General features: G+C 40.9%; 1 protein-coding gene across 2 annotated transcripts in view; it reads left to right on the forward strand.

The window, feature by feature from the left end:
• Window positions 1-8982, forward strand: part of LOC105991497 (transmembrane protein 45A-like) — a 64646-nt gene continuing 55664 nt past the window's right edge. For both annotated transcript variants that reach the window (XM_013024137.1, XM_013024138.1), the window contains exon 1: window positions 1-34. The gene's annotated coding sequence lies outside the window, so the exon portion shown is untranslated. The remainder of the gene's footprint in view (window positions 35-8982) is intronic.

Here is an 8982-nt window from a genome sequence, read left to right on the forward strand (position 1 = left end):
AAAAATAAACTGTTGAGTCAACAAGTCAAGTTGGGTAAGTTTTGAATACATGCTGGCTATCTTATTTCTCCTGCTGTGATCTCTTTCCTGTTTTTCTGTTTTCTTGTTCTTTTTCTTTTTGCCAGACTTATTATTATTTTTAAATTTTAACGAAGGGGAGAAAAACATCGCTTTCTGACCCAAACAGCATAGACATCCAGTTCCCTTCTCTTCTGTTTGGTAAACATTTAAACTTTTGGTTTGCTATTTAAAAGTTTTTCGGGGTGGGGGGGGAGGGGTTTGTAACTCAAATTTCCTAGGACTGGTATTTGGTTGTAAGCCTCTCAGAGCTTCAAAGTTGAAGGTACTGGTAAACTAATTTTCCTATTTTATTCCTGAGAGAACATTGTATACATTCATAAAGACTTATTCACTCTCCGCTCTGAATTTTCTGATGAAAGATTAGGAAAATTATCTGGCACATTCGGAATGAACACTTTTGCTTATGTCAGTAGGATGTTTAATATTAAATTATTTGTAGCCTGAACTGGATCCTGAATGTTGTCATAATATGAATCTTCATCTTTTTTTGTTATTCTCCTATCCATTGTGCTTGTTTAATCATCGATTAAATTAAGCTTTAAATCCATGTGACCGATGACTTGTGTATCTGTAATGTTCTCATCATATATTCCACTTGTAATTCTATCAAAATAATTCAGAGTGATTGTTTTATGTGGAAATGGAATGATGGAAAGTTGTTGAACTGGGTGAGTGGTCCAAGGCCCAGTCTATCTTAGACATCTGTTTTTCTTCTGTTAGAGGGGATGTTTTGACTTTAAGTTTCATCATATTGTAATTACTGTTGTGGGAGATCTTGCTAGAGCTGATGTTTCATTCCTGGCTAAGCAGTAGGTGGGAATATGCTGAGACTATGATAAGCTACAAAGTAAGCTTCTGATTCACAAAGGTAATGCATCTACAAGGTAGAACGACTGAAGGGGTTTTCAGGGGCACAGGTGATAGGGCTGCAGAAAAGCAACAGGAGGAGCTGTCTGGCCAGATTTAATTCCTAACTCCATAGTATAACCTTGGGAAAATTACTCAGTACATTTGTGCCTGTTTCCTCCCTTTAATGTGCTAGTAATAAACAGTAGCTCCTATCTTGTGGGACTAGAGGACTAGGTGAGGTGAAATATGTTGAACACTTAAAGCACATAGTAGGTCTGTTAAGCACATAGTAGGTCTGTGCTATTGAATGCGTATCTTTCCTAGCTTCTCCTCTGCACCTCAGTTTTCCCAGCCTCTGCTCTCATCTCTGCTGTAAAAACTAGTATTTATCCAGTCCTGAGCATTTGTTTAGCCAGGTACTGTTGAGACGATAACCCAGTGTCTGAATGGGAAATGAAGAATCGGTCAAAGGCTTTGGATTTAGGTTGTCACGGCTATCTTATTGAAGGATGGCTCCATGGACTGGCTGGTATGGCTGAGAGAAAGGATTTTGCCAGTTTTGCTTGGTTGCAGTGGGTGGGAAGGGATCATAGGTCAGCGACATAATTTTAGGAGTAATGGGAAGAAGGGTCAAAGACATGGTAACTGGGAAGTGTGGCATGATTCTGTGGACATTGGGATAATCTGTAAGACATTAGTGAGAGGAAAGGTTGTAAAGAGGGAGGCTAGGAGAGCAAGGCATGGATTGAACAGGAAAGGAGAACCTTCGGTAGGGGGACTCAGCTGAACTGGCAGCAGTTACAGAGTGAGGTATTTCTGGGGTCCAATCTCCACTGCTTGCCCAGCACATTCTCTGCATCTGCTTCATGGCTTCTGTGATGTCCATTCAAGACCTGCAGATTGGAAGGTTTGCCTAGGATAGGGCTGAGGAGTGATTTTTGGATTCATTCTTGTGACCCTGTTTAAGTGGGCTGGTTCTCGGAGCCATTATCCAGGCTACTTTTTCCTTAAGTAGTCATATCCTAAAGTCTTTCACTTGTAATCAGTTGTTACATCCTTCCCTTCTCTCAGCTCTCTCAGCTCTCTCTCATCCTGATAGAATTGATTATAAACATATGACTACTTCTAAGTTTATAATTTACAGTTACTGAAGTAGACAAGAACTATAATTTACACCTTAAGGGGAGAGTCATTTTGGGGTTCTCTTACCTTCTCCTCTCTGAGGGTGTTATGTTGTGGCACAGGCTTGTGCTCTGGTGCTGCTGATCACCATCTGTCTGGGCTTAGGCATGGCATTGAGCCGTTACAGCCCTTTGTGCCGTCATCTTTAAAATATCTCTAAATTTCTTTTTCTCTTGGATGGCCATGTATTCTCCCATCTGTCCTTGGAACAGTCTGTTGCTACTATGTAGCTATTTGATATATCTCTATGGTGGTATTTTTCTGACTGTTTAATATATAGCAGATGTTGTTCTGAGTGCTTTACATGTTTTAGCTACAGGATCTTCACAACAACCCTGTGAAGGTTGGTGCCTATTTGTGTCCTGCCTTGATGGTTGTAAAGATAGAGGCGCAGGCAGGGTAAGATGCTTGAGATTTCACAGGGAACAGATGGCAGGTACAGATGCAGACAGTCGAACTCCACAGCCCAAGCCTTAACCATTAAGTTATGCTACTGTAAGTGTATAAGCATCCATGGTGACTATTCTATTGGACAGTCTTGCTGTGTGGCCCAAGATGGCATTGGACTCATGAACCTCCTGTGTCTGTCTCCTCAATGAGATAGCAGATAGAGGCTCCTTGGAAGGTTCACTTAGATTTGCCTGCAGAAGCCTGTATATCAATAGGGGCTCATCTAAGAGGTGCATTGGCATGGAGACTAGACACACTTTATTTGCTTACTAGATAACTCTTATTCGTACACAAGGACTGCTGTCCTTTGGTTGAATAGAATCCACCACAGTATGTGTACATACAGTAAGTGCTCAATAAGTGTCAGTTGAAGGATTGACCTCACTTGAAAAAAAAAGGTATTAATACAAACAGGAAAACTACAAAATGTCTGAAGACATGCAGGAAAATGGGGCAGATGTCAGGTTCTGTTTTCTCATTTTATTACTGGAGATGTTATGGCTTGGAGATACTTCTGTATGATAAAAGTCAATGTATGTTTATTTTAGGAGCATAGTTACTAATAGCAATCTGGATTTAACATCTTTCTGGAAGTCCAATCCTTGAATTTTTGAGGTATTGAGTCAACTTTAGATTATTTGGAAAATATTTTAATTTGCTTATTTTCTTATTGCCTTAATGTGCTCACTGTTTATAGTGTAACACAGTGACTAAGCATGCAGGTATTAAAGGCAGACAGTGAAGGGTTGGATCACAGATCTGATTCATACTAGTCTGGCCTCAACAAGTCATTTTCTGTAGGTGGCTTTGTTATCTGTAAGTAGAGATTACAAAGGGATTATGTGACAGAGTCCACGTAAAACATTTAGCATAATAAACTCAATTTTATTGTGTGTGCATAATATTATCCATATTTTAAGAGCACACTTTAATAGTGATTAAATAGACACATTGTTATGTAACTACTTCTGAACGTTTTTGCTTCTTGACCCATCAAACAACTATTTTCTGTATCTCTTATGTACCTTAGCCATCATCCTATTTTTGGTCTGTGTAATTTTTACTACTCTAGCTGCTTTACGTAAGTGGAATCACATAAACTGTTTGTCCTTTCATGTCTCTTTTTTTTTTTGGGTCCGGTCGTGGGGCCTGGACTCTGGGCCTGGGCGCTGTCCCTCAGCTCTTCAGCTCAAGGCTAGCGCTCTACCACTTGAGCCACAGCGCCACTTCCGGCTTTTTTCTTATGTGGTGCTGAGGAATCGAACCCAGGGCCTCAGGCATGCAAGGCAAGCGCTCTACCACTGAGCCACCTTCCCAGCCCATCATGTCTCATTTCTTGTATCACAATGCTTTTAGAACTTCATTCCTTTTTAAGGCTGTATAATGTTCCATTATTCACTGATTCATTGGTTGGTGGATTTGGGTCATTTTTATCTGTGATGGTTAATTTATCTGTGTCAACTTGAGAAGGCTACAGATATTTGGCTAAATTTTATTCTAAAGATTTCTTTTTTTTTTTTAGGTTATATCTATCAATTTATTTTTTTTTATTCTTTTTTTTTTATTTTATTTTATTTGTGAACATACTGTACAGAGGGGTTACAATTGCATGGGCAGGATAATGCGTACATTTCTTACCAAGCATTGCAGCCTCCTCCTTTGTTTACCCTTCCCATCCCTTCCCAGCCTCCCCCCTCCCCCCATCCCAATCCTTCTCCTTCCCCCCTCCCTCCCCCTATTCTAAAGATTTCTATGTAAGTAGTTTTAGACAAGATTGACATTTACATTAGTACTTGAAATACACGCTCGGTAATGTGGTGAATCTTATCGAAACAGTTGAAGCCTCAATAGAACTATTTTTTGTCATTTCTTTTTAGATGTTCTTTATATTTTCTGGGTATTAATACCTAATTATGCATATGATTACAGATACTGTTTTCTATTCATTGGGTTACTTTTTCACTTTGTTGGTAGTATCTTTTGATACATAAAAATTTTAAATTTGCTCAATTTATCATTTTTTTCACTTTTTATATTGTCAGTGACACACACAAAATACTGTTGCCAAATACAATGCCATAGAACTTTTCTTTTATGAATTTTATAGGGCTGGGAAGGTGGTTTACTGGTAGAGTGCTCCCCTAGCATGTGTAAAGCCCTGGGTTTGATTCTTCAGTATCACATACACAGAAAAAGCCAGAAGTGGCTCTTTGGCTCAAGTGGTAGAGTGTTAGCCTTGAACTAAAGAGCCTCAGGGACAGTGCTCAGGCCCTGAGTTCAAGCCCCAGGACTGGCACTAAAAACAAAAAAAATTATAATTTTAGTTTACATGTTAAAATCTTCAATCAATTTTGAGTTAGTTTTTGTAAATGATATGAGAATACATCTCCGTTTTTTGCATATATATTAAACAATTCACTGATAAAATATTAATCATAAAATGTATTTCTGCATAAACATCATTAGCACAGACATAGCCATAGCTTAAAAACATTCATTTTTATTTACTTTTCTAATTATGTTGGAAGTACTTATTTTTTCTACATCATTACTCAAGTATTTTTAAGGAAGCAAGATGAGTTCTGTGGTGAAGGCATTGCTTCCTGAGAGCGATTTATTCTCTTTCTTAAAATGTTCCTTGCCTTTGTTACATTTAGAATTTTAAAAATTGTGTACATATTCTGAAGAAATGAAATAGGGTGCACAGAATTAAAAGTGATGCTTTTTCTTAGTTACCTGTTTTCTTTCCATTCTTCTACTCTCCCCAGAGGTAACCTGCTGAGGTTTGGCTCTAGAATTTTCCGTGAATGTTCATACTTTGAAGGTTCAGTCCTCAGCTTGATGCTGTTGGGAAATGGTGGACACTTTAAGAGATGGGGCGCAAAGGAAGATCTTGGACCATCAAGGTCAAGCCCTTGCAGGAGATAGATAGTGGGACCCTGATCCCTTTTCTTCCTTTTTTCACACCCAGCTACAAGGTGAATGGACCTCTTTCTCCACATGCTCCTGTAAGCAACAGGGCTAATCAGTCATGGACTACAACCTTCAAAACTACAAACAAACAGAAACATCTTCTTCTCAAAGTCACTTTGTCTAAGGTATTTGATAAAGTGATTGAAAGCTGATTAATATATAACCTTTGTTAATTCAGTGGTTTATATCCTTTCAGACTTTCTTCAGGAGTCCATTATCACATATAGGTCTAGACATAAGCATAATTAAAAAGTATAAATGAGACCACATTGTATAATACTGAATTTGCCTTTAAACATTGTAACAATATATAGAAAGCACACCTAAACCTGTCAGTAGATACATACAGATATTCATGTCATGGAATACAAACAAGCGTATTCAAATGGAAGAAAGTTGGTTTTTAAATGCAGGTCTCAAATCACTTAAAATAACAGTAGTACTAGGATAAGCTTGGCAAGCAAATCCTAGTTGCACTGTTTATATACTCAGAATTGTTTGTTCTTGAGCCATTTGAATGACTCTAATCTCTGGCTTCCTTTTGGCCCTACTATTTCAGTAAAACCTCAGAAGACAATGAGGCCTTTTCTTCATTCACCTTCTGACTAATCTATGTTCATTTCGTGCCATCAACGGTCTCCCAGTTGAGAAAGATGCAGAAAAACAAGCAAATGCTTCTTCTCTTCCTTAATATTTTTAGCAGAGGTTCCATTTCTCTGTGGAGTGATGCTATAATACTTATTAATTAAAATAAAATGTGACCAGCAAGAACAAAGTGGCACTTTTTATGGCAAACAAATAGGTGGTTGATCTGTGCCTTTCTCCATTGTACCTGAAATCCCATAGTTTCTAAAACAATTATACTTTGTTTGATTTGATGCAAATCAAAACATGAGATTTCATCTCATGCCAGTTAGATTGGCCAACATCGTAAATTTGAACAACAAATGTTGGTGGGATGTGAGGGAAAAGGAACCAACCCTATTGCACCGTTGGTGAGAATGTAAACTAGAACAATTGCTCTGGACAGCAGTCTGAAGATTCCTCAAAAAAAAAACAAACATAGATGTTCCCTACACTGTTGCCATAGCACTCCTGGGCACCTACCCAGAACATTACAAGGCAGGGTATTGTAAAGACTCATGCACATCCATGTTCTTTGTTGCACTATTGAAAATAGTCAAGTTACAGCAACAGCCCAAATGCTCTACAACAGATAAGTAGATAAAAAATGTGGTACCTATACACAAAGGACTTTTATACAGTCATTAGAAAGAATAACTCGTCATTTTCAGGGAAATGGATAGACCTAGGAAAATCATGTTAGGTGAAGTAAGCCAAGCTCAAAATGACAAATGGCATATATTTTTCTCTCATATGTGAAGCTAGATCTAAAATACCCAGAGGCATGATACAGGACTCAAGGCATTCACACACACTGAGACCAAAAGGAGGAGCCTCAGGGGAGGAACCAAAAGACACAATGTGTCTGTGCCTCTGGTCATATAAAATATTTATCAAAATGAACTCCAGGAAACGGAAACAAGAGGGATTTTTTTCTTTTCTTTTTTTCTTGTTTGTTTTTCTTGTCTTTGGGTGGGGTGGGCAAGGGAGTGTACAAAAATGGAGAGACATAGGGTGAATAAATGCAGCAGTGGTGTCAGAAACTATTAAAAATGAAATGTATAACTTGTGGATGGGAGGGAGGGGAACTGGGAGAGAATGAAGGAAGGGGTGATATTGTTAAAAAAGAAACGTACTTATTACCTGACTTATAAAACTAACTCCTCTGTCCATCACCTTTATAATAAAAAAAAATCTTCTAAAAAGCTTTGAAAAAAAGGTTTGAAAAAGAAAAGAAAGCTCTGTGGTAATGTTTTCTGTGGCCTAAAATGGGAACTATTGGTCTAGTGGAAAGTTTCCCAGCCAATGGTTATGTTCTCACAAATGGGTTTGTTTCCTTCATATCCAGCACTTAGAACTGGCCTCAAGCAAAATCACTGTTGGAAAAGCATCCTACTCAAGGGCCTAATTGCAAAAGCAAATAAGTTGGAAGTGAATACCTTCTTGGGCTATTAACTGAAGTTATCTTTTCATCCTGAAGCCTTATTGCTTTAAATGCTCACTTGTTTAAGTCCTAATTTGTGTTGAGCTACTATTAACTCCACTATTTTCAGAGCCAAGTTTGTTTTAGTGCTGCAGCTATTTCCTGGCAGTGGCTTAGGTGGTTAGAAGGCTTCTGAATTCCATCTTAAAAACCCAAAAGCATAATTAGTCCGTTTCTGATCTGAGTCAACACTAAATTGCCAAACTGTCTCTAATGTTTGTGTACAGAGACAGTATCTATCATTAACCTAGAGTCTACCAGAATTATGTTTCAGTGAAAGTATTACATTATTTTATCGTTTTAAAATTTGAAATGTGTGAGAATACATAAATATATGTATGTACAGAGATGTAATGTAAACTGGAAGAAATGCATAAAAGTGTGGTTGCTCTCTATCCTTCCCTCCCTCCCTCCCTTCATCCCCTTCCTTCCTTCCTCTCTCCTCTCCCCTCCCCTCCCCCCTCCCTTCCCCTCCTCTCCTCCCTTCTCTCCTCCTCTTCCCTCCTCTTCTCCTCTCTCCCCTCCTCTCCTCTCCTCTGCCCTCCCCTCCTCTCCCCTCTCCCCATCTCCTCTCCCCCTATCCTCTCCTCTCCTCTCCCCTCCTCTCCTCTCCCTCTCTCCCCTCCCCTCTCATCCCCCTCCCCCTTCCCCTCTCCCCTCTCATCTCCCCTCCTCTCCTCTCTCCCTTCCCCTCTCCTCTCTCCTCTCCCCCCTCTCTCTTCCCCCTCGCTCTCCTCCCCCTCTCCTCTCCCCTCTCTCCCCTTCTCTCTATCCTCTCTCCCCCTCTCTCTCCTCTCTCTCCCTCCCCCTCTCTCTTCCTCTCCCCCTCTGTCCCCTCTCCCTCTCCCTCCCTCTTCCTTCTCCTCCTCCCCTCCTTTCCCCTCTCTCCCCTTCCTCTCTCCTCTCTCCCCTCCCATCCCCTCCCTGCCTCCCCTCCCCTCCTTTCCTCCCTTCTCCTTTCCTCCCTTCTCCTTTCCTCTTTTCTTTTCTTCCTTCTCTCTTTTTCCTCCTTTCTTATCCTCTGTCGGAGTCTAGCACTCCAACTTCCGGGCCCCAGGCTTCTTTTGGCGGCGGGTGGCGTGGGATCGGAGGCCGGCCTGGGCGCCGGTGTTCCGTGGCTCTCGGCGCTGCTGGCGGCGCGTGCTCGTCGGCCTTGGAGAAGCTTGGGGATCCGTGGGGCTGAGCTCCGGAGCGGCGCGGGCTCGGAACCGTGCTCCCGCAGACCGCGCACTCCCGCCCGCAGTGCTAGTGCGCAGGGTGGGGCGTGAGCACGGCGTTTGCAGGCAGACAAGGGGGTCGTCGCGTTCCCCCGGAGCGGGCTCAGGGGCGGCGGCGCAGCG

Source organism: Dipodomys ordii, unplaced genomic scaffold, assembly GCF_000151885.1.
Source record: "Dipodomys ordii isolate 6190 unplaced genomic scaffold, Dord_2.0 Scaffold73, whole genome shotgun sequence".
NCBI classification, from domain to species: Eukaryota; Metazoa; Chordata; class Mammalia; order Rodentia; family Heteromyidae; genus Dipodomys; species Dipodomys ordii.